Source organism: Lissotriton vulgaris, chromosome 1_1 (assembly GCF_964263255.1).
Source record: "Lissotriton vulgaris chromosome 1_1, aLisVul1.2, whole genome shotgun sequence".
In the NCBI taxonomy this organism is placed as follows: domain Eukaryota; kingdom Metazoa; phylum Chordata; class Amphibia; order Caudata; family Salamandridae; genus Lissotriton; species Lissotriton vulgaris.
The window spans coordinates 144,745,438-144,772,452 of NC_141685.1; the positions used below are offsets into that span (position 1 = coordinate 144,745,438).

At 54.0% G+C, this 27,015-nt stretch overlaps 1 pseudogene; it reads right to left on the minus strand.

Moving 5' to 3' along the window:
* The window catches only part of LOC147737847 (uncharacterized), a 39,694-nt pseudogene that overhangs the window by 4,043 nt on the left and 8,636 nt on the right, over positions 1-27,015 (minus strand).

Consider the following 27,015-nt stretch of genomic DNA (forward strand, 5'->3'; position numbering starts at 1 on the left):
CCAAGGAAAGTGCGTGTGAGGATTTCCAATAACTTGTTTTGATGGAGAAGTGTGGCTCAGGGGTTAGAGGCGGCAGACCCAGAAGCTGAGATCGGCCCTGGACCAGGGTTCAATTCCCCGCCTCGGCGGGTCTTGGGCTCAAAAATTCCACGGACTCGATAATTCACTCTCCGGTAAGGGAATAGCTCGAGGAACCCTATGTTACCTGTGAGACCGCTGGTGTGCCACCACGTCGGCCATGTCTGCGCCAACCATCGATTACCAAAGAAGGCGCCGAATCCCACGCTCCCCGTCGAGTCAGTCCACAAACCCAGCTCGTCCGAAGACGCTGGCGGCTTCTTCCACACTACTCGACCGTTGAAGTCCGCCAGAAATGCCAACCAGATGCGCATATCCTGGCGAACCTCTGCAGACAGTCTAGTGCGGTGGTGTCCTTCCTTGAGACCAACCATGGCTTGTGCAATAGAGCGTGAAAAGGGGCGGGCCATTGGTATCACTCTCAAAGCAAAGTTAAGCTGACCCATTGCTTGTTGTAGCTGATGCAGGGTCACTGTCTCCTTACTAAGGCACAGTTCCAGGGAAGCCCTAAATTTCGCTACCTTTCCTACTGGCAAACGGAAACATCCCTCCACAGAATCGAGCTCAATTCCCAGAAACTCAAGTGAAGTAGATGGTCCAACCGTCTTACCTGGTGCCAATGGCACTCCAAATTCCCTCATGAGGATGCAAAAGTCCTGTAGCGCCTGCGCACATTTCGTGTCGCCGGCTGCCCCCAAGAACAGAAAGTCATCTAGGTAATGCATAACATGGCTATGCCCAGTGGCCTTGATGAATGCCCACTCTAAAAAACAGCTGAATTTTTCAAAATAAGCACAAGAGATGGAGCAACCCATCGGCATGCATCTATCCATATAGTAACGTCCTTGGAACGCAAAACCTAGCAGACGCTGATCCTGTGGGTGTACCGGGAGCAACCGGAACGCCGACTCGATATCTGATTTCGCCATCAGCGCTCCGGGGCCCAGGCGATTCAACATGGTGACGGCATCATCGAAGGATGCGTACCGCACCGAACAAACTCCTGGGTCAATCGCATCGTTCACTGAGAAACCCCTTGGAGCTGACAAATTATGGATCAGCCTGAATTCCCCCGGGTCTTTTTTGGGGGCCACTCCTAATGGGGAACAGATTAAATTTGCTACTGGCGGGTGCTGATATGGGCCAGCGACCCGGCCTAAGGTAACCTCTTTAGCAATCTTTCTCTCCACCACACCTGGATTATGTTGTGCCGAAAGCTGGTTTCTACAAAAAGGATCCCCACGAAAATCCCCCGCCGGGATGTGGAAGCCATATAAGAATCCCTTCCTCAACACCCCAGCGGAGACATGATCAGGGTATTTGTTTAGCCAGGGAGTCATAGCCAGGATATCAACGGGGGTAGGCAATTGTACACAATGATCCCCCTCAGTCTTGTTTGGACCCTCCTCTCTCTCCCGACCCGCTATTTTTTGACCTGCATGAACTCTCCGGGTGCGAGGAATTCCCACAACCCGCACACGCATGTTTGAACTTACATGCCCCTTGCAGTCTGGTACAGTTGCCTCTATTGAAGCCCCAACAGACCCCCCGCTTTCCCCCATTCCTGACGGTTCTCGGCTGGTGATCGCCACCGGCGCCCGCTCGAAAGAGCACCGCGGGCTGTTGGCGGGAAAACCCTGACCCATTCCCACCTGGCAAGGACGTCCTCGCCGCGCCAGGCAGGAGCTGCTTCTGCCAAGAAATCGAGTCGAGGCAATCCCACGTCAGAGATGAATCATTCTCTTTTGCTTTACGGAATTTCATGTCGTAACCCATCCATTCATTCCCCTCATATGTTTCATAAAAATCCATAATACGTGCCTGATAACAAGACAATTCGGGTAATACCTCGGGCTTACGCTCGCCAATACCCGCAGTAAACATTGCAAAGGCCTTGGCCCAATTTGTTATCATCTCATCCACCCTGAATCCCGCCATTTTGGCTCTCCAGACACTCGGGTGCCACAAATCTTTCGGTGTCTTTGCATACTCCATCTCGCGATGGTCAGTCAACAAAGAAAACATATTAACATACTTGTCTGCCCATATCAATTCTTTCGTGGCCAACGGGATATGTTGAACCACTCTCTCCCGTCTTGAGGGCAATGAGCCCTCCCCCGCCACTGGCAAAGCGAGCTTACCCGGTTCGGTCGTTGTTCCTGCCGTTTTCTCGATGCCAGCTGCCGGTCCTTCCAGGGTCACCTGTGGGGAGACAAGAGGGAGATTCGCCTTCGCGGCATCTCGCGACTGCCGCAACTGCTGGATTAGTAACTTGGCCTCTTCGGCCGTGTCTCCGGCGCCGTAGCACCCCCTGCCTTTTTGTTGAGCCATGCGGCCAACTGGGTGGCCATTTCGGGAGGCATGTCCTCGTCGTTGGCAGGCGTAATCACAACCGGGATCGGTTGACCCGCGTCTGGGGTTGGTACTGGGGCATCATCTGGTATGGCAGGGCTAACCGGGGGCACCTCAGGGACCGGAACCTCCCCTGCCGCCGCCCTCCTCCTGACCCGTTTTTCCCTACCCTCTGGGACGACTCCCGGCAATGCCGGCCTATGTATGTATGTATGTATGTATAAACCATTTTGTAGCGCGCTCCGTTACTTGAGAGTATCCTGGCGCGATAGGGAAAGACAGAAAACAAAACAGCAGAGGGGCAAACTAAATTGTACTCTTAAATAGATGTGTTTTTAGATTTTTCTTAACTAGAGCCACAGTTTGTGTGGAACGCAGATGGAAAGGGAGGGCGTTCCAGGCCCAGGCCGCAATCACAGAGATTAAATGGCCGCCAAGCCTAACTCGCTTAAAGCGAGGAAGGGATAATTTGAAGAGTAGATGATCTGAGGGTACGAGCAGGGGCATAACGGGAGAATCTCTTTCTCAGATACAAGGGGCCCTGATCATGGGTAGCTCTAAACGCCAGCACCAAAGATTTAAACAAGATGCGCTGAGCAACAGGAAGCAAATGGAGGGTGCGCATCTCCGCGCGTACGCTCTTCCATGTAGGAATGTTAAGTATCAGACGGATCGCCGCATACTGAATGATTTGCAGGCGTTTCACCAGGTAGGCCGGAATGCCACTAAACAGTGCATTTGCATAATCAAGCCTAGCCAGTATAAGAGCCCGGGCAACCGTCTCTTTGGCCTATCTAGGGAGCAGAGGGAAGAATTTGCGGAGCATTTTCAGGGTGGCAAAACAGGTGCCTGCCAGCTTCCTTATGTGATCTTCAAATCTGAGATCCTCTGCAAACCAGATGCCAAGGTTTTTTGCCGGTCTACCCATCTCTTTCGGGCTGGGAATGTTGGGGGGCCACAAAGTTGTCTTAAATGAAGGGGGGAAGGAACCATAAAAAAGCACCTCTGATTTGTCCTCATTGCATTTCAGCTGGGCGTGGGTTAGCCAGCGAAATACAGAGGACAAACACCGATGTACTGCCGATGTATCCAGATTGTCATCAGGCCAGGTAAACAGCAGTTGGGTATCATCTGCATACCCTATAATCTTAGCCCCATACTGTTCCGCTAGATAAACCAGGGGGGTGATGTAAACATTGAACAGTAAGGGACTAAGAGTGGATCCCTGAGGGACCCCCGTGAGGAGAGGTTTGGGCTCAGATGCATGGGGAGGCATCCAGACCTGCTGAGACCTGTCAGAAAGGAACGAAGACAGCCAAGCCAACGCCACTCCCCCGATACCAATAGCAGACAACCTGGTGAGGAGGAGTTCGTAGGGGACGGTATCGAACGCGGCAGAGAGGTCCAATAAAATTAGGACCGCTCTGCCGCCTCCGTCCAAACAGTCGCGAATCGCCTCGGACATCTCCACCAGCGCAGTCTCGGTGCTATATGCGGCTCTAAAGCCCGATTGGGCAGGATGGAGGGCGTTGGAGGTTTCTACAAAGTTCTCCAATTGTTGAAGTACCACCTTCTCACAGATTTTCGTGAGCGCCGGCAAAAGAGAAATGGGACGGTAGTTCCCAGGTACCGTCGCGTCCAGTCCCGGTTTCTTCAAAAGCGGCAGAAGTTTGGCTCGTTTCCAACCTAAGGGCACAACACCTGAAGCCAGGGAGAGATTCACAATCTGCGTAATCTCGGTGCAGACCGTCTCTGCCACCTCCGAGAGAACCCGAGCTGGACACGGATCGGCGGGGGATCCCGATTTCAGGGATTGAAGGAGAGGCATAATAGCACATTCAGCGACTTGCACAAATTTCAACAACTGTTGACCAGAGCAAGGACATAGTGTGGGACATATGTCAGCTGCTAAACAGTCGGCAGGCAAAGCCGCTGCAAGGTCCTGCTGGATCCTCGCTATTTTGCTGATAAAAAAGGTAGACAGATCCTCGCACCATTGCACAGAGGACGGGAGAGTAACTGCATCCGCAACAGGCGTGACAAAGCTCTTGACAATAGCAAAAATCTCTCTGCTATTGTTGTCTGCTTTTGCAATACGCCCTGCGTAGTAGTTACCTTTTGCTACCTTGATATCTGCATAATATTTTTTTTGTGCTAAACGTAGAGCGGCTTTAGCCTCAGAGCTATAGCTACGCCTCCACGCTCGTTCTAATTTTTTACAGCCAAGTTTCATCGCCCTCAGCTCAGGAGAGAACCAAGGTTGGGAGGGAGAGCGTCGTGACCTCGACACCGTAGTATGTTTCGTAGAGGCAGAAGCCGCCTGCCGCACCCACTCATTGAACTCGCAGACCGCCTCGTCCAGAAGCATCGAAGATTTAGGGCGAGCTCTGGTCAGGGCCTGTCTGAACGCGGGTAGATTGATCTTTTGGGTGTGACGTAAGGGGGGTGAGTGACCTGGTTCCTCCATTGCCCACGCGAACCTGACAAGATCGTGGTCGGACCAAGTTGTTTTTTCCGCGATCACAGATTGTTTCGGAAAATTGGAGCAAACCAGGTCAAGCAGATGGCCTCCCTCATGAGTAGGAACAGTCACCCATTGTTTGAGCTGTGCCAGGGTAAGAATTTCCCCAAGCCTATGGGCTTCCGGCAGGTCAGGAGCATCTGCATGAATATTTAGGTCACCGACCAAAAGAAACTTAGGGAAACTTAAAGCGCGTGGCACTATATATTCTTCTAGGGAGTCAAGAAAATGATTAGCCTGGCCCGGGGGCCTATAAATCAGGGAGCCACCTAAGGTGAAATGAGGGGAGAGTATTATAGAGAAGTGGAAGACCTCGCCACCAGCACCCGCAATTGGTGGCTCAGAGGCGAAGCACCACCCATCCCTGAAAATAACGGCCAAGCCGCCCCCTCTCCCCAGGGGTCTGTCTAACCTCGCAATCTTAAAGCCGCTTGGGACAGCCAGTTCCACACTCGGAGCGGATGTGCTAGTCATCCATGTCTCCGTGACGAACAGCACATCCAACTGGCCATCCACAAGTAGCTCAAAAATATCTGCAGCATGTTTTACCGCGGATCTAGCATTAATCAGTCCTGCTCTAACGGTTGAAGCACCACCATTCCTAACTAAACGTGGGGGAACCACACTTTGGGGGACAAAACCACAGCTAGGGCACTTAACCCAAGTGCCACCTGGGTCCAGACGTGGACACGATAATTCAACCCTAGGGGAGGCAAGTTGTAGAAGGTTGTGGCGGGAATACTTGCGTTTCTCTAAACCGGACCTTTCAGAGGGTATTCGGGCAGAATGGCTGGCCCTCGGCCCGTCCGGGGCACGGACGGGCACAGACGGGCCCTCCTTTGGCGCTCCTTCGGCGCGCACTCGGCGCGCCCGCTGCGCGAGACCGCTGCGCGCTTGAGGGCACATCGCTATTTAAAGCCCAAGCCCCTCCCCGAGCTGGACCGCTAACTCGAGTCCAGCCGGGATCCGGGACTACCAAGATGGCGCCCGACCTGGCCCTCCACTTCAATCGGCACATTACCTTCTTCGGGTTTCCAAGCTTGTTCATTGCGGCCAGCTGCTTCTTAATGCCCACCATATCACGACCAAGCGCTGGGACTTGACCGATGCTTCGTTCTATTCTCGTCATTCTGTTCACCAACATGCGAAGCACCTGGTCTGTCTCGGAACCTTTTCCTGCCTTCTTGCCAGACATCGTTTTTCGAATATTCGCTCCGAGTCGATCAACACGGTCCTGGATCCTTCGCCTCGAAGTCACTGAAAAAGAAACACAAGAATTACAAGTTCTCAAAATTGCTCCTTGTTCCGTAGAGGGCTCATGTGCAACGAGTGGGTGCAGCTTCCAAGCACAGGAACAAGAGGACGCTTCTTCGGATTCCCGCTCTCTTTATTCCTCTTCGGGAGGGCGTGAACCCTCCGCCGGTACGCCTACTGGGCGTGGCCATCGGTGTAGGTGTCTAGGACAACCCCTCTTGGGCGGGAAAAGGTGCGCCCCGGCTACGCCGCTTCGGGCATACCAGCCGAGACACGCCCCCGCCCAAAATGGTTTCCCGGGAGGATCGGGGCCCCCAACCATACGTTCGGGGGACCGAGTGGTCGCCCCTTTCCATGAGTTTCCTTGAACTTTGAGGTGCCATCGCACCCCACGAGAATTTCGGCAACCCCCACAGTCCCGCACAAGAATCCCTGCTACCACTGATTCTCCTCACCTCATCCCCACAAGATTATTGACTTTCTTCTCCTACCCATCCCCCCAAGAATTCTGATAACCCCTTCTCTCCTCGCCAAATTCCTCAGGGCTCTTATTAAGATTTCTCACTGAGCACTCAAAATATCAAGATTGAAGCTTTAACAGTACAGTTGAAAATCACTATTTCCAAGTGTCAATAAAGTTCATATCTTCCCAAAGGTCTGCATGAAGTTGAAATCCACTTAATTATGGCTTGGAAGTAGAAAGACACCTGGGTTCAATGTTCACTCGAGGTAAATACTTCAAAATGTTTTTGTAGATCTCCCATCAAAACAGTTTTCAGTAACCAAAGTTTGCAGCAGCCAACACGTGTTTTGTCAGGCATTACTGTCATGCCACAATGACTTCATCAGGGCAAAGCTGTTATTCCAAGTGCCGTAAATTAATATTCTTATATCAGCACTGAGCAATCATAAACCGACGCCAGTTCACAGTGAGACCGAAGCACATTGATATACGCTACAGTGAATGAACTGGAAATATATAACTATAATATTACTGGTCACGTTGGGATTTGGAGGACGTACTGACCTCGGTGGGGACATAACGATTTTGAATGAGAATTTCTGAAATAGACCTCTGGATACAATATTGGCAGCTAGGACTATCCGTGAAGAATGATTGGATTAGTGAATATGCGATACCAAGACATTATTTAGAGAACTTTGTTCAAACTTTATTTATGATTGCTCAGTGCCGATATAAGAATATTAACTTACGGCACTTGGAATAACAGCTTAGCCCTGATGAAGTCATTGTGGCATGACAGTAATGCCTGACGAAACACGTGTTGGCTGCTGCAAACTTTGGTTACTGAAATTTTTTTTGATGGGAGATCTACAAATACATTTTGAAGTATTTACCACGAGTGAACATTAAGCACAGGTGTCTTTCTACTTCCAGGCCATAATTAAGTGGATTTCAACTTCATGCAGACCTTTGGGAAGATATGAACTTTATTGACACTTGGAAATAGTGATTTTCAACTGAACTGTTACAGCTTCAATCTTGATATTTTGAGTGCTCAGTGAGAAATCTTAATAATTGTTATACCTAAAGTTTTACTTTGGGATCGTGTGAAAGTTTGGTAACCTTTCCCTCTTGCTTGGTAGCACCTCATTGCACTTACGTTACTAACTTGCCTTTACTCATGCTTTGCGCCTGAATTTATAACCTGGTTACCTCTAACAATTTATTGTTCCTCAGGGCTCTGTTAAACTATTTGTAAGTGGGAGTAAAGGGAGGCCAGGAGTGCGAACCGGGCAAGTGCTTGTAACTGGTGTAGCGCTTAGTGAGGTGTGTGTCAACAGCGGCGCTGCGTGTGTGTGGGAATGCAGTGTGTGCTCCAGTGAAGAGAATCCAAGCACAGGGTTTGCATGTAAACAGCGCCTGTGATTAGCGGCTGGGGCACAAGCTCACACCCTCTCGTGTGAGGTTTATCCCAGCTCATTAGTTACCCTGGAGTAGGAGAGGCTGATGGGTAGGTGAGATGTCTGTATCCGGTTACACGACACTGGAGCTCTGTGAAAGACCTGCGTCCTTTTCTACATTTTTAGCCCAGGGTTGTGCATACGGTGCCCTTCGAGGTTCCTTTGTATCGGACGTATACATGAAACCTTTTTTTTCAGTGTATGCTTTGTGGTACAAATGAAAAATGTCACGAAACGTGCAAGATCTAGAGACGACCTACTTATTGTCACGTGCGTTTGCAAAGCCAATAAAAACATTCAAACAGTCATGTTACTGTATGTACCTTGTGACGCCTCCAAAAGAGAAGCATACGCCACTGTCAATGTCTTTTGTGCCTCAAACCAATGGAAAGGAAAGTTATCCCCAGAGTGAGGAGAGGTGAACTGGACCTGGCGCAAGAGTGAAACAAATGTAGCAACGAATCCTGCCATTTAAAAGGAATTGCGCAGTAACTTGAAATGAGATAATCAGGAGCGTAGTGGTGTCTGGTGGCTGCTGTGGGAAGATAGCTAGATCACCTATGTTTTCAGCAGACCATTCCATTAGATCGCAAATACAAGTGTCAGGAAAGGAGAAGGTTACATTACCAGAAAAGTTGTATAGGTACTAAAAAAACCAGAAACGACCCTCTGGCGGCGGCCCCGTTATTTCCCTGCTATTTTCAAAATAAAGACGAAGGCAAAAACAGTGGGCACAACTCACGTGGCAATCCCCACCCTTGCAACACGTAACCACGAACCACTCCTAGTAGAAACGAGCAGCACAAACCCTCCCCAATCTTCGATTGCCTCACCCCATTCAGACAGCACTGAAAGCGATCGCTTGATCGCTATTGTAACAAGTGAAAATGACTGCGCACTATTTAAAATGAGTGTCACAATACTGTAGTTAGGCTGTGCTGCTTCCGGAATAGTCGGAAGTTACCTACTGGCTAAAGAGCCAATAATAAGGCTGCTGACAAATAAAAAGCCAAAGTTAACCAATGGCAAGCAGCAAGAAATAACAAAGCAGTAGGCGGAGTTTCAGCACCCTTATAGACTACCAGATGGCTCGTAGAGACAGCGCATGCGCGCTGCGAAACCGAGACCTAAAAATGACATTGCCATGGAATATATGCTAAGTAAGGGATTTTTGCACATAGTTCAGGTGGGTTGAGGGATTTCGTGATGCTTTAAATCACAGACGGGCAAAGTTAGTTTATGTGATTGCTATTTACAAGTGGGAGGCCAAGAGGGGGGGGAGTCAGAAGCACCCCTGCTGTGTGACTGTGTGTAAGTGTTAAAGTAGAGTAAGTGAGGAGGGAGCGTGCTGGATATGGAGGGCCGGACAGCAGCGTTTAGGTAACTGCCTCCCGATGCTATTGTTTGTGAAATTATTTTTTCTGTTGATGATCAGACAGACTCGTGCCGCTCTGCATCTGTACTGACACAAAAGTACAATAATAAACCGACTGTAAAGTAGTAAGTCAGTAACGGATCTGCCTGGTGCGCAGCACTTTTTAAGTAACACTTACTTGGACTAGACGAGTTCAGACTGTCCTCCCTGATACCCTCGGAAGCGGACGCTCCCTACGACCCCTGGCCCCACCTGGGTATCGTATCTCACTACACTCTGCTGCCGATTTACCCTGCTTTTTTCTATTTGCACTGGTGCCTGCGCTGCACGCTGCACTCTGCTGCCGTTTTATTCCTGTAACTCACTATATTTTCTCCTGGAGCCTGCGCTGCTTGCATTTCCTCCTCAGCTGCATCCGCCATAATTTAGTAATCTCTCAGCTGCTGTGCTGTTGTGCTCGCTTTGTGTGCCCTCATTGACTCGCTTTGTCTCTGCATAAATTAATATCGTGCACAGCCTGTCCCGGTTTCGAATCGCCAGCCATTTTTGTTGTTGTTGTGAATAGGAGCACGGCCCCTCCACCACGATCCCGCCTCCCAGCTGATCCCCCCTCGCCCCTCCCCCTCCACTATCCTCATATGACAGATGCATTTGCGCGCAGCTTTCACGCGCAGCGGTCGCGCCCCACGCGCGCCGAAGGTGTGCCAAAGGTAAGCCCGTCTACGCCCGTCCGCTTCTGGACCGCGCACAGCGCCAGAACCCCTGGCCCCCGCAACCCGCACTCCACCCTCATAACGTATGACGCCGCCACCCTCCTAGCCCTTAACCCCGGACGCACACCACAATGCTACAAAGCTGCCCCAGGACGTACCCACGGTCCCTTCGCCTGCCACTCCTGCAAGTTCGCCTGCATCAAGACCCACACGAAATCCACGACCTCCAAACACAGCTCCGACTCTAACCACCTGAAATGCATCCTGCTAAACACCCGCTCGATCCACAAACACGCCACAGAACTCTGGGACCTACTCGACACTGCGTCACCGCACATCGCCTTCCTTACAGAAACCTGGATGAACGCATCATCAGCACCCGACATCGCCATAGCCATCCCGGACGCGTACAAGATCATCCGAAAAGACTGCACCAACCAAACAGGAGGCGGCATCGCCATCGTTCATAAGAACACCATCAGAATCACGACCAGCTTCGACGACTACCTTGCAACCGCCGAACACCTCCACTTCCAGATCCACACCGACCCCAGGACCACACTTAGAGGCACCCTCATCTACCGACCACCAGGAACCCGTAAACAATTCTGCGAAGACATCACAGACTTCATCAGCCCACATGCCCTCCCCTCCGAGAACTACATTCTACTGGGAGACTTCAACTTCCACCTGGAAAAGAAAAACGACTGCAACGCCACCACCCTTCTGGACAACCTGGCCAATCTCGGACTCAAACAACTTGTTGACACCCCCACCCACTTAGCCGGACACACGCTCGACCCTATCTTCACCTCCAGTAAACACATCTCCTTCAATCATACCACAGCTCTCCATTGGACGGACCACAGCTGTGTTCACTTCAGCTACAAAACTACCACGACTCACAACCCCCCACAACCTATTCCTCGAAGAAACTGGAACAAAATCACCACCGACCAACTCCTCACATCGCTGAACCAAAACCCTCCCGCCCTCTCATCAGACCCAAACGAAGCTGCCACCAAACTCAAACAATGGATCACTCACAGCGCTGACGAATTAGCACCTCTGAAAAACCACCAGATCAAACAAGGTAGCAAAAAAGCCCCCTGGTTCAACAATGACCTTAAGAATTCCAAGAAACTATGCCATACTCTCGAAAGAACATGGAGAAAAAACCCAACCACTGACAACCTGACCACCTTCAAGGCAGCCACCCGTAAACACCACCAATTGATCCGCGCCACCAAGAAATCAGCATTCAAGGATCGACTAAACAACAACGCCTATAACAGCAAGGAACTATTCAACATCGTCAAAGAATTTACCAACCCCACCGCAGCCTCAAACGACATCACTCCCTCCCAAGACCTCTGCGACTCATTATCCTCTTTCTTCTACAACAAAATCGCCGACATACACAACAGCTTTAAGAACATTTCGAAAGAACAGCCCACCCCACCCACTTCCAAAACCAAACCGCTCTCTAACAACCTTAACGCCTGGAACCCAATCACCACTGAAGACACCATCCGCCTAATGAACTCCATCCATTCAGGTTCACCAACCGACCCCTGTCCCCACCACATCTTCAACAAAGCAGACTCCATCATCGCACCCTGTTAGACGGGGACCCGGAGGGTCGGCCGAGTACAGGGGGAGAGGCCTCCGGTGAGGACCGTCTCCAGCGATCGTACAGACAAGTAACTTCCCCCCCCCACAAATGGACACCACACAAGGATGCGATCTGCACACTTTATATAGGATTCTTGAGGCAAGGTTATCAACGATACAGTGGGGGCAGGACACGAGGATCCTCCCAATTCTAGTCTCCGTAGGGTAAGGGGTAGCGGGACAGTCTTGGTACCGGTCCGGTACAAGGGCGGCCAGAAGGAGCTCACAATCCTCGAGCTCGGAGGTCTGAAAGGTCGGGCCGCGGCAGCGCCAGCAGGCTAGGATGATAGTTCTCGGCAAGGAGGGCCGCGGCAGCGCCAGCAGGCTAAGATGATAGTTCTCGGCGAGGAGGGCCGCAGCAGCGCCAGCAGGCTAGGATGATAGTTCTCGGTAAGGAGGGCCGCGGCAGCGCCAGCAGGCTAAGATGATAGTTCTCGGTAAGGAGGGCCGCGGCAGCGCCAGCAGGCTAGGATGATAGTTCTCGGTAAGGGGGGCCGCGGCAGTGCCAGCAGGCAATGATGATGATTTCTTTGCAGAGGGGCCGCAGCAGCGCCAGCAGGCAAGAGCGATGAGTCACATGGATGGGCCGCGGCAGTGCCAGCAGGTCCCGACGAAGGTGCACGTTGCAGAGGGCCGCGGCAGCGCCAGCAGGCTTCGGAGATGGTTCACAAGGCAAGGCTGCGGCAGCGCCAGCAGTCCGTCAGGGATGAGTTCTTCAAGGTGTCTCTTGACTCCAGGATACAACTGCCTTTCTGCTCTGGAGCTGCCCCAGTTATAGGTCTGGCCTCCTTTGATGTCCGGACCCTCGCGCTTGGAGGTCGGGAGGTCCGGGATGAGGGAGTCCAGACACCCAGCAGGGTGGTGGAGCCAGCGCCCGGGGAGACCGGGGGCGATCGGCACCTGGCGGGGGAGAGCCATCGACACTCCTCTCTCCCATTGACCTGCCAAGTGGTCTCTTCACCTCCTGGGCGGATGGTGGTGCCTCGATGTCGGGGCCTGGCCAGGCCCAGGGTTGGGGTTGAGCTGAGGCCACGCGGCCTCGTGGTGCAGTGTCCAAGATGGCGGCTGGGCCGGGGCAATGGTGCTGACGGGGGCCCGGGACAGCCGATGCTGGGATGTTCGTGAGCAGGCGTCCCGTTGGGGACGGGTTGCGGGTTGCTTCGGTGGGTTGCCGGGGTGGTTCTTCTGGGGGACACCGGGAGAGCCGGCTTTCGGGCCTTATCATGCGGGGAGGGAGCGGCCCTTTCACGAGGCCTGTCCAACATGCGTCCCCCCCAGCGGAAGGCAGGGAGAGTCACCCATCCTCTTGGGTACTCTCCTCGCCGAGGCGGAAAAAGCGTGACAGGCCGTCCGCGTTGGCGTGGTCCTGGCCAGGGCGATGCTCCACAGTGAAGTCCATCCCCTGCAAAGAGATGGACCATCGCAACAGTTTTGGGTTCTCCCCCCGCATCTGCATCAGCCATTGCAGGGGTCTGTGGTCTGTCTGTACCCTGAAATGGGTACCGAAGTGGTAGGGCCGTAGTTTCTTGAGGGCCCAAACCACTGCGAAGGCCTCCCGCCCGATGGTGCTCCAGCGCTGTTCTCAAGCCAGTAGACGTCGGCTGATGAAGGCCACTGGCTGATCGACTCCCTCGGCGTTGAGTTGAGAGAGTACTGCCCCAACGCCATGATCTGAGGCGTCTGTCTGGACTATGAATTCCCGGCTGTAGTCGGGGGCCTGGAGCACGGGGGCGGTGCACATGGGGGCCTTCAACTTCTCGAAGGCCGCTTGACAGTCCGGAGTCCAGTTGACGGCTTTGGGGTTTTTCTTGGATGTGAGTTCTGTGAGGGGCCCCACAATGCTGCCATAGTCCTTTACGAACCGCCGGTAGTATCTGGTGAGCCCTAGGAAGGCCGGGACCTCGGTTTGGGTGACAGGAGGTTGCCAGGACTGGATGGCAGCGATCTTGAGCTGAAGGGGGGCCACCAGACCGCTCCCCACTTGGTGTCCGAGGTAGGTCACGGACCCCTGGCCAATCTGACATTTGCTGGCTTTGATGGTGAGGCCGGCCTGCTGAAGGGCGTGCAGGACTTCTCGGAGGTGGTGAAGGTGGTCTGCCCAGTGACGACTGTACACAGCGATTTTGTCCAGGTAGGCGGCGCTGAATTCTTCGAGGCCTGCCAGTACCTGGTTCACGAGTCGTTGGAAGGTAGCTGGAGCGTTTTTCATGCCAAATGGCATCACTTTGAAGTGGTAGTGGCCATCCGGGGTAGAGAAGGCGGATCGTTCTTGGGCCCTGGGGGTGAGACCGATTTGCCAGCAGCCCGCTGTTAGATCGAAGATGCTCAGGTAGCGGGCAGCCCCCATGCGGTCAACCAGCTCATCCGCCCGGGGGATGGGGCGAGCATCGGTTCTGGTAACAGCGTTCAGGCCCCGATAGTCTACACAGAACCGGAGCTCGGGGGCAACGCCCGGGTCGGCAGCCTTGGGGACCAGTACGACTGGGCTGGCCCAGGGGCTGTCGGATGGCTCGATCACTCCTAGGGCCAGCATTTTGGAGACTTCGTTCTGGATGCAGGTGCGCACCCGATCTGGCACTCGGTACGCCCTGTGTCGAATAGGTAGACTATCCCCAGTGTCCACGTCGTGAAGGCACCAGGGGGTGACCCCTGGGGTGAGGGAGAACAGGTTCGCAAATTGTAGCAGGAGAGCCCGACAGTCTTGGCGTTGTTCCGGGGACAAGGCATCGGAGAGTCTGACCCCTTCCACTGAGCCATCTTTTTCACGGGTCCTCAGTAGGTCAGGGAGGGGCTCGGAGTCTTCTTCCGTCCCACTATCTGTTGCCATCAGTAGGCTGAGTTCTGAACGTACGAAGTGGGGTTTGAGTCTGTTGGCGTGGAGGACTCGCAGGGGGTTCCGGGAGGACTCCATGTCTATTAGGTAGGTGAAAGGGCCCTTCCGCTCTATCACCTTGAAGGGTCCTGTCCATTTGTCCTGCAGGGCACAGGGTTCGACTGGAGACATCACCCAGACTTGCTGGCCTGGTTCGAACTCGATGGAGGAGGCATGCTGATCGTACCATTTCTTCATGTCCTCCTGACTGGCCTCAAGGTTGGCTTTGGCGAGTTCCCTGAATCGCCAGGTCTGGTTGCGGAGGGTCAGGAGATACTTATATACGTCCGGAGGGGTCTTCTGGGGGGCCATCTCCCATCCTTCCTTGACCAGGCTGAGGGGGCCCCCAGGTGGGGTGTCCGTACAGGAGCTCGAAGGGACTGAAGCTGAGGGATTTCTGGGGAACTTCTCGATAGGCGAAGAGGAGGCACGGGAGCAGTACGTCCCATTGGCGACATAGGGGTTCTTCCAGGCCCATGATCATTCCCTTGAGAGTGCGGTTAAACCGCTCGACCAGTCCATTTCCTTGCGGGTGATAAGGGGTCGTGAACCGGTAGGTGACCCCGCACTGTTGCCAGAGGGACCTCATGTACTTTGAGATAATGTTCGTGCCCCTGTCGCTGACGACTTCCCGGGGGAAGCCCACTCGAGAGAAGATCCCCATCAGGGCTCGGCCTACCACGGGTGCTGTCACGGTCCGAAGAGGAATGGCCTCGGGATAGCGGGTGGCGTGGTCCACCAGGACTAGGATGAACCGGTGCCCCTGGGCCGTTCGGGGGTCTAGGGGCCCCACAATGTCTATTCCCACCCGTTCGAACGGGGTGGTGATGACGGGAAAGGGTTGCAAGGGTGCTTTGATCTTTCGGCCGCTCTTCCCGCTGGCCTGGCAGGTGGGGCAGGCCCGGCAGTGGTTGGAGACATCATTTCGCATTTTGGGCCAGTAGAAGTGAGTTACCAGGCGGTTGTTTTGTCTTGCCCCAGGTGCCCAGCAAGGGGGACATCGTGTGCCAAGTTCAAAAGGAAGTCTCTGAAGTGGATGGGCACCACCAGCACCCGACTGGCCCCCAGCTCAGCAATTCTTTGCTCACTGTAGAGCAGGTCATTGTCCCAGTAAATCCAGTGGGCCCCTGTGGTGTCTCCTGCGCTCTGGGCGAGGGCTTGCTGCCGGGTCCCTCGAGGGAGGGTTTCCCCTGCTAGCCGGGGGCGGGGCGTTGCTGGCGGGAGCCACCGGGACGGCGTCTCTGCCCCGACCCTGGCCTCCTCCTCCCCCTCGGGGCGATGGGATCCTTGGTTGGTTCTGTTCAGTTCGCTGGGCCCGTTTCGGCAACTCGGGTGCTTTCCCATCGGTCAGCCTCGGCGGCGAGTTGCCGAGGTTCAGTCAGTTTACTGTCGAGGAGGTGCTGCCTGAGCTCGACGAAGCAATTGTTGGAGAGGTGCTCCCACACAATAAGGTCAAAGAGTTGCTTGTAAGTGGTCACCTTGCTGCCCTTGATCCACCCCTCGAATGCTCTGCTGAAAAAGTTCACGTACTCCACCCAAGTTGTACCCGGGATCCGTTTTCAGTCGCGGAACCGCTGGCGGTACATCTCGGGCGTGAGTCCGTATCGAGTGAGGAGGGCGGCTTTCATGTGGTCGTAGGAGGTCATCTGATGGTCCGGGAGTTGCAGCTGGGCGTCTCGCCCTTCGTTGACGAACCTCCCCCATAACCCGGCTCCCCAGTCGCTTCGGGGAATCCGGTGGGAGGTCATGGCTACCTCATAGGCTTTGAACCATTGCTGGATGTCGTCGTTCCGGTAATATTCTCTGACGACATCCTTGGGGATGTGGACTTTAGGGTCCGTAGTGGCAGGAGTGTTCGGGCGCTCGGGCACCCCGAGATCTTTATTCTGTTTCCGAAGCTCTATTTCTTTTAGGTTGCGCTCATGTTCGTAGGCTAGCTTTTTCTCTTCTAACTCCCTCTGTCTTTGTTTCTCTTCCCGCTCCTCTCGGAGCCGCAAGTGTTCCAATGTTATTTTTTGTTCCGCCAATTTCAGTTCTCCGTCCAACCGAAGTCGAGCCAGCTCCAATTCATGGAGCCTGCTTTTTTCTCGTTCTCGGATCTCCTCCGGGGAGAGACCCGATCTTCTTTCTTCCGTCGGAGTGGTGTTCGTCTCCGGTGCCTCGAGGCTTTGGTTTTGGGGTATGGCCGTACCCGTCTCTGCCCAAGATTCCAGGGCCTTTTTGAAGTCTTCTTTCGTGCTCAGTCCTGTGGTAGCAATGCCTAGTTCTATGCAGAATTGCTTTAGTTCTCTGTGGTTATACTCTTCTAGTTTCTCCATCTGGAATTTTTCTGTGGTTCCGCTCTCTTTTGTTGTCATCGTGGTTGTGTGTCGTGGGGTGAGTTACTCTCTGTACGATTACGCGTTGGTTCGGATCGCGCCGCTGGCCACCAATGTTAGACGGGGACCCGGAGGGTCGGCCGAGTACAGGGGGTGAGGTCTCCGGTGAGGACCGTCTCCAGCGATCTTACAGACAAGTAACTCCCCCCCTCCACAAATGGACACCACACAAGGATGCGATCTGCACACTTTATATAGGATTCTTGAGGCAAGGTTATCAACGATACAGTGGGGGCAGGACACGAGGATCCTCCCAATTCTAGTCTCTGTAGGGTAAGGGGTAGCGGGACAGTCTTGGTACCGGTCCGGTACAAGGGCGGCCAGAAGGAGCTCACAATCCTCGAGCTCAGAGGTCTGAAAGGTCGGGCCGCGGCAGTGCCAGTAGGCTAGGATGATAGTTCTCGGCAAGGAGGGCCGCGGCAGCGCCAGCAGGCTAAGATGATAGTTCTCGGCGAGGAGGGCCGTGGCAGCGCCAGCAGGCTAGGATGATAGTTCTTGGTAAGGAGGGCCGCGGCAGCGCCAGCAGGCTAAGATGATGGTTCTCGGCAAGGAGGGCCGCGGCAGCGCCAGCATGCTAGGATGATAGTTCTCGGTAAGGGGGGCCGCGGCAGTGCCAGCAGGCTACGATGATGATTTCTTTGCAGAGGGGCCGCGGCAGCGCCAGCAGGCAAGAGCGATAAGTCACAAGGATGGGCCGCGGCAGCGCCAGCAGGTCCCGACGAAGGTGCACTTTGCAGAGGGCCGCAGCAGCACCAGCAGGCTTCGGAGATGGTTCACAAGGCAAGGCTGCGGCAGCGCCAGCAATCCGTCAGGGATGAGTTCTTCAAGGTGTCTCTCGACTCCAGGATACAACTGCCTTTCTGCTCTGGAGCTGCCCCAGTTATAGGTCTGCCCTCCTTTGATGTCCGGACCCTCGCACTTGGAGGTCGGGAGGTCCGGGATGAGGGAGTCCAGACACCCAGCAGGGGGGTGGAGCCAGCGCCCGGGGAGACCGGGGGCGATCGGCACCTGGCGGGGGAGAGCCATCGACACTCCTCTCTCCCATTGACCTGCCAAGTGGTCTCTTCACCTCCTGGGCGGATGGTGGTGCCTCGATGTCGGGGCCTGGCCAGGCCCAGGGTTGGGGTCGAGCTGAGGCCACGTGGCCTCGTGGTGCAGTGTCCAAGATGGCGGCTGGACCGGGGCAATGGTGCTTACGGGGGCCCGGGACAGCCGATGCTGGGATGTTCGGGAGCAGGCGTCCCGTTGGGGACGGGTTGCGGGTTGCTTCGGTGGGTTGCCGGGGTGGTTCTTCTGGGGGACACCGGGAGAGCCGGCATTCGGGCCTTATCATGCGGGGAGGGAGCGGCCCTTTCACGAGGCCTGTCCAACACACCCCATCTCCGTGATGTCATCAACTGCTCCTTCAACTCCGCACCTTCCCAGAAAGCTGGAAACACGCCGAACTCACTGCCCTCCTGAAGAAGCCCTCAGCTGACCCCTCTGAACTTAAGAACTACTGCCCCATTTCCCTCCTCCCTTTCCCAGCCAAAGTCATTGAGAAAGCCGTCAATTGCCAGCTCGCCGCCTTCCTTGAATCCAACAACTCCCTCGACCCCTCACAGTCCGGCTTTCGAGCCAAACACAGCACCGAAACCGCCCTCATTGCAGCGACAGATGACATCCGAATGCTACTGGACAACGGAGAAACAGCTGCCCTCATCCTACTCGACCTCTCCGCCGCCTTCGACACAGTCTGTCATAGCACCCTCATGCAACGCCTCAGCAACGTCGGAATACAAGGTAAAGCATTAGATTGGATCATCTCGTTCCTCGCTGGGAGAACCCAGAAAGTCCGCCTCCCCCCTTTCAAATCAGAGGTCACCGAATTCATCTGTGGAGTCCCAAACGGATCATCACTCAGTCCCACCCTCTTCAACGTGTACGTGTACATGAGCCCCCTAGCATCCATCGCGCGACAACACAACCTCAACATCATCTCCTACGCTGACGACACCCAGCTGATCCTCTCCCTCACCGAAAACCCTAACACCGCCAAAACCAATCTTCATGAAGGCATGAAAGAAGTAGCCGAATGGATGAAAAACAGCCGCCTAAAACTCAACTCAGACAAATTGGAAGTCCTCATCTTAGGATCATCCCCCTCTGCCTGGGACGACTCTTGGTGGCCATCGGCCCTGGGCACAGCACCCACACCCACAGACCACGCACGCAACCTGGGCTTCATCCTAGACTCCTCCCTCTCGATGACCAGACAAGTTAACGCCGTCTCATCCTCCTGCTTCAACGTACTCCGTATGCTCAAAAAAATCTTCCGCTGGATCCCCACTGAAACAAGAAAGACAGTCACCCATGCACTGGTCACTAGCCGACTGGACTATGGAGACACCCTCTACGCCGGAACCACAGCCAAACTACAGAAAAAACTCCAACGCATCCAAAATGCATCAGCCAAACTCATATTGGACATCCCTCGCCAAGCTCACATCACCGGCCACCTGAAAGACCTCCACTGGCTTCCCGTCAACAAAAGAATAACGTTCCGTCTCCTCACCCACGCTCACAAGGCCCTCTACAAACTAGGACCCGAATGCCTCAACACACGACTGTCCTACACACCCACCCGTCAACTAAGATCCTCCAACCAAGCCCTCGCTGCAGTTCCACGCATCCAAAGATTCACCATGGGAGGAAGATCCTTCTCCTACTTGGCGGCCAAAACCTGGAATTCCCTCCCCACTCACCTCCGCCTCACCCAGAACCACATTTCCTTCAGGAAGGAACTTAAAACCTGGCTATTCGATAAATAATGCACCCCCTTCCCCCAAGCACCTTGAGACCCTCTGGGTGAGTAGTGCGCTATACAAATTCCTGAACTTGAACTTGAACTTGAACTGCTGTCTCTTCCCGGTCCGTGATTGACGTGAGCTGTGGCCTGGTAGGCCTCAGGTGGCCCATGTCAATGAGACATGGGTACTCGGCTATCATCCTCGGCTGATACAGCTGCACGGCCTTGGCATCATCGTCCTCTGCACCTCTCCGCATGTGCAACAAGGTCCCAGAGGTGTCTGGAGCACCTCGCTGCTGCCACCTGTTCATTCGAAGGTGGAAGCCAGTATTGCTCTGTGGTAGTTCCACTGACTGACTCCCCATGCATCAGTTATCCAGAAACATCTCTTCCTCAGTTTGTGGACCCATTCTCTACTGCCTGGACGTCAGCCTGCCTCATAAACGAAGCAACTTTGGATGCCTCGTCCCCCAACGAAGTCCGGGCTCACTAACGGTCACATCCAGATTCTAATCCCCGATGATATGCCACCTAAGCCAGTAGCAGCAACCACTCACTGCTTAGAGCAGTCGGTAATTGCAAGAGCAGTGTGTTAAAGCCACGTGGCACCGCCGCAATTAATCATGTAGCCTTGAGACAGGCGCGACAGGGCGGGCATGTTCATTGATACATTGTAACACTCTCAGCCACTCCAGAGCTGAGAGCAGACCGTGCAGAGTGTGACTGGTGCACTGCACCGTGCAGAGGGTGACAGGTGCACTGCACTGTGCAGAGTGAGACTCACTGCACCGTGCAGATGGTGACAGATGCACTGCACCATGCAGAGTGTGACTGGTGCACTGCAACGTTCAGAGGGTGACGGGTGCACTGCACCGTGCAGTGTGGCTGGCGCACCATGCAGTGTGACTGGTGCACCTCACCGTGCAGATGGCGACAGGTGCACTACACTGTGCAGAGTGTGACTGGTGCACTGCACGGTGCAGATGGTGACAGGTGCACTGCACAGTGCAGAGTGTGACTGGTGCACTGCACCATGCAGAGGGTGACAGGTGCACTGCATCTTGCAGAGTGCGACTTGTGCACTGCACTGTGCAGATGGTTGACAGGTGAACTGCACTGTGCAGAGTGTGACTGGTGCACTGCACCATGCAGAGTGTGACTGGTGCACTGCAATGTGCAGATGGTGACTGGTTCACTACACCGTGCAGAGGGTGACTGGTGCACTGCACCATGCAGAGTGTGACTGGTGCACTGCACCATGCAGAGTGTGACTGGTGCATGCACCGTGCAGAGCGTGACTAGTGCGCTGCACCGTGCAGAGTGTGACTGGTGCACTGCAGTGTGCAGAGTGTGACTGGTGCACTGCACCATGCAGAGGGTGACAGGTGCACTGCACCATGCAGAGTGTGACTGGTGCACTGCACTGTGCAGAGGGTGACCGGTGCACTGCACCGTGCAGAGGGTGACAGGTGTACTGCACCGTGCAGAGTGTGACTAGTGCACTGCACTGTGCAGAGTGTGACTGGTTCACTGCACCGTGCAGATGGTGACAGGTGCACTGCACTGTGCAGGCGGTGACTGGTGCACTGCACTGTGCAGAGGGTGACAGGTGCACTGCACCGTGCAGAGTGCAATTGGCGCACTGCGCAGAGGGTGACAGGTGCACTGCACCATGCAGTGTGGCTGGTGCACCGTGCAGAGTGTGTCTGGGGCACTGCACCGTGCCGATGGTGACAGGTGCACTGCACCGTGCAGAGTCTGACTGGTGCACTGCACTGTGAAGAGTTTGACAGGTGCACTGCACCATGCAGAGGGTGACAGGTGCACTGCACCGTGCAGAGTGTGACCGTGCAGAGTGTGACCATCTCTCCAGATGTCGCCTTCCTAACAGAAACATGGATGAACGCTTCCTCCGCCCCAGACATCACCATTGCCATCCCTGAAGATTATAAGATCACACGCAAGGACCGTACCAGCCACACAGGAGGAGGAATCGCTATCGTCCATAAGAAATCCATCCGCATCTCAACCAGCTCTGACGCCAACCTCGCCAACTCTGAACACCTTCACTTCCAGATCCACATCGACCCCAAGACCACACTCAGAGGCACCCTCCTCTACAGGCCACCAGGACCCCGCGCAAAATTCAGTGAAGACATCACGGACTTCATCACTCCACACGCGCTCCCCTCCAAAGAATACATCCTTCTGGGAGACCTCAACTTTCACCTTGAAAAGAACAACAACCGCAACACCACCACCCTCTTGGACAACCTCGCCAACCTCGGACTTAAACAACTGGTCACCTCCCCCACCCACATCGCAGGTCACACACTCGACCCCATCTTCACCTCCAGCAACCATGTCTCATTCAGCCACACTACGGATCTCCTCTGGACTGACCACAGCTGCGTTCACTTCACCTACAACAAGCCGAAACCCAACAACCACCCCCAACCAACTCTGCAAAGAAACTGGAACAAAATCACCATCGACCAGATCTCCTCATCGCTCCTTCTAAACCCCCCAGCCCACTCTTCTAACCCAGACCAAGCCACCGCCAACCTCACCCTATGGCTATCCAACACCGCCGACATCCTAGCACCACTGAAAAAACGTCAAAGCAAACCTGGCAGCAAGAAGGCCTCATGGTTCAACGATGATCTTAAGAAGTCCAAGAAACTCTGCCGCTCTCTTGAGAAGGCCTGGAAAAAAGACCCAACCACTAGCACCAAGGACGCCTTCAAAAACGCCACCCGCAAACACCACCAACTAATCCGAAAAGCCAAGAAAACAGCATTCAAGGATCGACTAGACAACAACGCCCACAACAGCAAGGAACTTTTCAACATCGTCAAGGAATTCACCAACCCCTCGACCAACTCCAACGACATCACCCCCTCTCAAGCCCTCTGCGACTCCCTTGCTTTATTCTTCCACAACAAAATCGCAGACATCCACAACAGCTTCGACAACCAACTCGGAGACCAACCCACCCAACCATATGCTGGACATTCTCCCCCCTTGAACACCCTCAACGAATGGAACCCTATCTCCACTGAGGACACCATCCGCCTGATGAACTCCATCCACTCAGGATCCCCCACAGACCCATGTCCTCACCACATCTTCAACAAAGTTGACTCCGTCATAGCACCGCACCTCCGAGACGTCATCAACTGCTCCTTCAACTCCGCCACCTTCCCGGAGAGCTGGAAACACGCTGAACTCACCGCCCTTCTGAAAAAACCCACAGCGGACCCCAACGAACTCAAAAATTACCGCCCCATATCGCTCCTTCCTTTCCCGGCCAAAGTCATCGAGAAAGCTGTCAACAACCAACTCGCCGCTTTCCTCGAAGCCAACAAATCCCTCGACTCCTCACAATCTGGCTTCCGAGCAAAACACAGCACGGAGACCACCCTCATCGCAGCAACAGACGACATTCGAACTCTACTAGACAATGGAGACACAGTCGCCCTCATCCTCCTCGATCTCTCTGCAGCCTTCGACACAGTCTGCCACAGCACCCTTTTACAACGACTCAAAAACATCGGAATACAAGGAAAAGCACTTGAATGGATCACCTCGTTCCTCACCGGAAGAACGCAGAGAGTCCGCCTTCCACCATTCAAGTCCGAGGCCACTGAAGTCATCTGTGGTGTACCACAAGGATCATCACTCAGTCCCACCCTCTTCAACGTATACATGAGCCCCCTTGCGGCCATCGCTCGCCAACACAATCTCAACATCATCTCTTATGCGGACGACACTCAACTGATCCTTTCTCTCACCAATGATCCCAGCACCGCCAAAACTAACCTACATGAAGGAATGAAAGAAGTTGCCGAATGGATGAAACACAGCCGTCTGAAACTGAACTCAGATAAAACAGAAGTCCTTATCTTAGGTACCTCCCCCTCCGCCTGGGATGACTCTTGGTGGCCGGAAGCCCTTGGAAAAGCACCCATCCCGACAGACCACGCTCGGAACCTAGGCGTCATCCTGGATTCTTCACTCTCAATGAACAGACAAGTCAGCGCCGTATCCTCATCCTGCTTCAACATTCTTCGCATGCTCAAAAAAACATTTCGCTGGATCCCCACCGAAACCAGAAAAACAGTCACCCATGCTCTGGTCACGAGCCGACTGGATTACGGAAACACCCTCTACGCAGGTACTACCGCTAAAATCCAGAAGAAACTCCAACGAATCCAAAACGCCTCAGCCAGGATCATACTAGACATCCCGCGAAACGAACACATCTCTGGCCACCTGAAAGACCTCCACTGGCTGCCCGTCGATAAGAGGATCACTTTCCGACTGCTGACCCACGCACACAAATCACTCTACGACATCGGACCAGAATGCCTCAACTCTCGACTATCCTTCTACACCCCCCCCCGCCAACTTCGCTCTTCCAGCCAAGCCCTCGCCACTGTACCCCGCATCAACAAGACCACTATGGGAGGAAGATCCTTCTCTTACCTTGCAGCTAAAACATGGAACTCACTCCCCACTTACCTCCGCCTTACCCAGAACCACCTAGCATTCAGAAAGCAACTTAAAACGTGGATATTTGACAAGTAATCCTCCTCCCTTCCCTAAGCGCCTTGAAACCCTCTGGGTATGTAGTGCACTGTATAAATTCTTTGACTTGACTTGACTTGACTCGTGCACTGCACTGTGCAGATGGTGACAGGTGAACTGCACCGTGCAGAGTGTGACTGGTGCACTGCACCATGCAGAGTTTGACTGGTGCACTGCAACGTGCAGATGGTGACTGGTTCACTACACTGTGCAGAGGGTGACTGGTGCACTGCACCGTGCAGAGTGTGACTGGTGCACTGCACCATGCAGAGTGTGACTGGTGCATGCACCGTGCAGAGCGTGACTAGTGCGCTGCACTGTGCAGAGTGTGACTGGTGCACTGCAGTGTGCAGAGTGTGACTGGTGCACTGCACCGTGCAGAGTGTGACTGGTGCACTGCACCGTGCAGAGGGTGACTGGTGCACTGCACAGTGCATCAGGTGACACGTGCACTGGACCGTGCAAAGTGACAGGTGCATTGCACCGTGCAGAGTGTGATTGGTGCACTGCACCGTGCAGAGGGTGACAGGTGCACTGCACCGTGCAGTGTGGCTGGTGCACCGTGCAGAGTGCAATTGGTGCACTGCACTGTGCAGAGGGTGACAGGTGCACTGCACCATGCAGTGTGGCTGGTGGACCGTGCAGATGGTGACAGGTGCACTGCACCGTGCAGAGTGTTCTGGTGCACTGCGCCGTGCAGAGTGTGACTTGTGCACTGCACCGTGCAGATTCTGACAGGTGCAGTGCACCGTTTAGATGGAGACAGGTGCACTGCACCGTGCAGAGTGTGACTGGTGCACTGCCACGTGCAGCTGGTGAGAGGTGCACTGCACCGTGCAGTGTGGCTGGTGCAGAGTGTGACTGGTGCACATGCTAATTTAGCAATGTCGACAATGGACCTATAAGCCTTACTACACTTCTGTTTAACCCCTTCCATGCTGATGCCCCCGTCCATCATGCATCACGGTGGGCGTGTGCTGATGACGGCTGGGGGCCGTCATGAACTCGCCCACTCATTAAAATGACCACACAGGCGCAGAATCGCGGCCGCGCACAAGGGGTTAATGCTCGGAAGCCCAGCTGCTCCCGAATCGCTAGAAGCCTCTGAGCTGTTTTTGTTTGTCTTCCGCCTGAGTTATTATCTTGTATTACTGCGTCCTGTACGAATGGGTCCTCCTCCGTATCAATATCTTCAAATGAACTCCTGAACATATTTGAATTGAAGTCCCTGGTAATGATCAGGCTGTTGGCATGCTCTTCCCTTATAATTTTCTCCAGCTCCTCCTTCAGTTGCTGGATGCCTTTAGTTCTGTCACACGAGTCTAAATAGAGATTTATGAGGATTATCTGGTCATTTTTATCCTCCCCCTGTTAAGTGATTCTGAGCACTTGCATGGCGTTTGGAGGTGCTAAGCTGTGCATCATTGGCTTGGAGTTTGTGGATTTGGTGTGGGTTCTGATGCAGTCGAACTTGCAGGAGTGGCAGGTGAAGGGTCCATGGGTGTGTCCTGGGACAGCTTGGTAGCAGTTAGGTGGTCGGCCTGGGTTAAGGGCTGAGAGGGTTGTGGCGTTGTACGTTATTCGGGCGGAGTAGAATTTGCGGGGGCCAGTGGGTTTGGCGCTGGGCGCGGTCCAGGCGTGGACGGGCGTAGACGGGCTTACCTTTGGCGCACCTTTGGCGCGCAAAGGGCCAACCGCTGCGCGCAAAAGCATCTGCCATAAGTGGATAGTGGAGGGGGGCAGAGTGAGGGAGGAGTAGCTGGTAGGCGGGAGCGAGGTGGAGAGCCGGGCTGGGAGGCACAACAAACAAACAACAAAATGGCAGCAAGCCACAAGTGAAAATGGACGAGATTGGGGCACAACCTGGAAATTGCAAATTAACTGGGCAGTCGCCCCGGCACAATCTGGCACACAAAATTATAATAGGCAAAGCGAGCAGCGCACAGATGATTGACAAATGAGCAGCAGTCCAGCAGTTAAGCGCAACGGAAACGATACAATACAATACGATACAATCAGGCACAATTAATTGCAGCAAGCAGTGCGCACTTCTGGCAGTCTGGCAATAAGCGCTACGATACCAGGGCAGGGAGCAGCGTGAGGAGCGACCGCCTTCAGAGAAGTCAGGACTTGCAGCCATATTAAGATGAACAAACACATGAAATTGATATAAGATGATTGTAATTTGGTTATGCAGTATATCAATGCATGTTATGGCATTCATTTGTAAACAATTATCGGTATTAAGGCCGCAAGTATATGCAGTTAAGGAGTCTCAATTCCTTCTTCCCAGTGGCCACCACTGCTGCTAGCCAGATGCGTTCAGCAGTGCCTCCTGTGACCTGAAATGCTGCATGTAATCAGTACCAAAGGTCGTCAATGCTTCTAGCCAGCTCTTGTCACAGGTGCCACTCACACCTGACCCCCCTTCACCTGTTATTCTTTGAGCCTGCTCGAGTCAGTAGTGGCCCCTACAACCTGTTATCATTCTAGC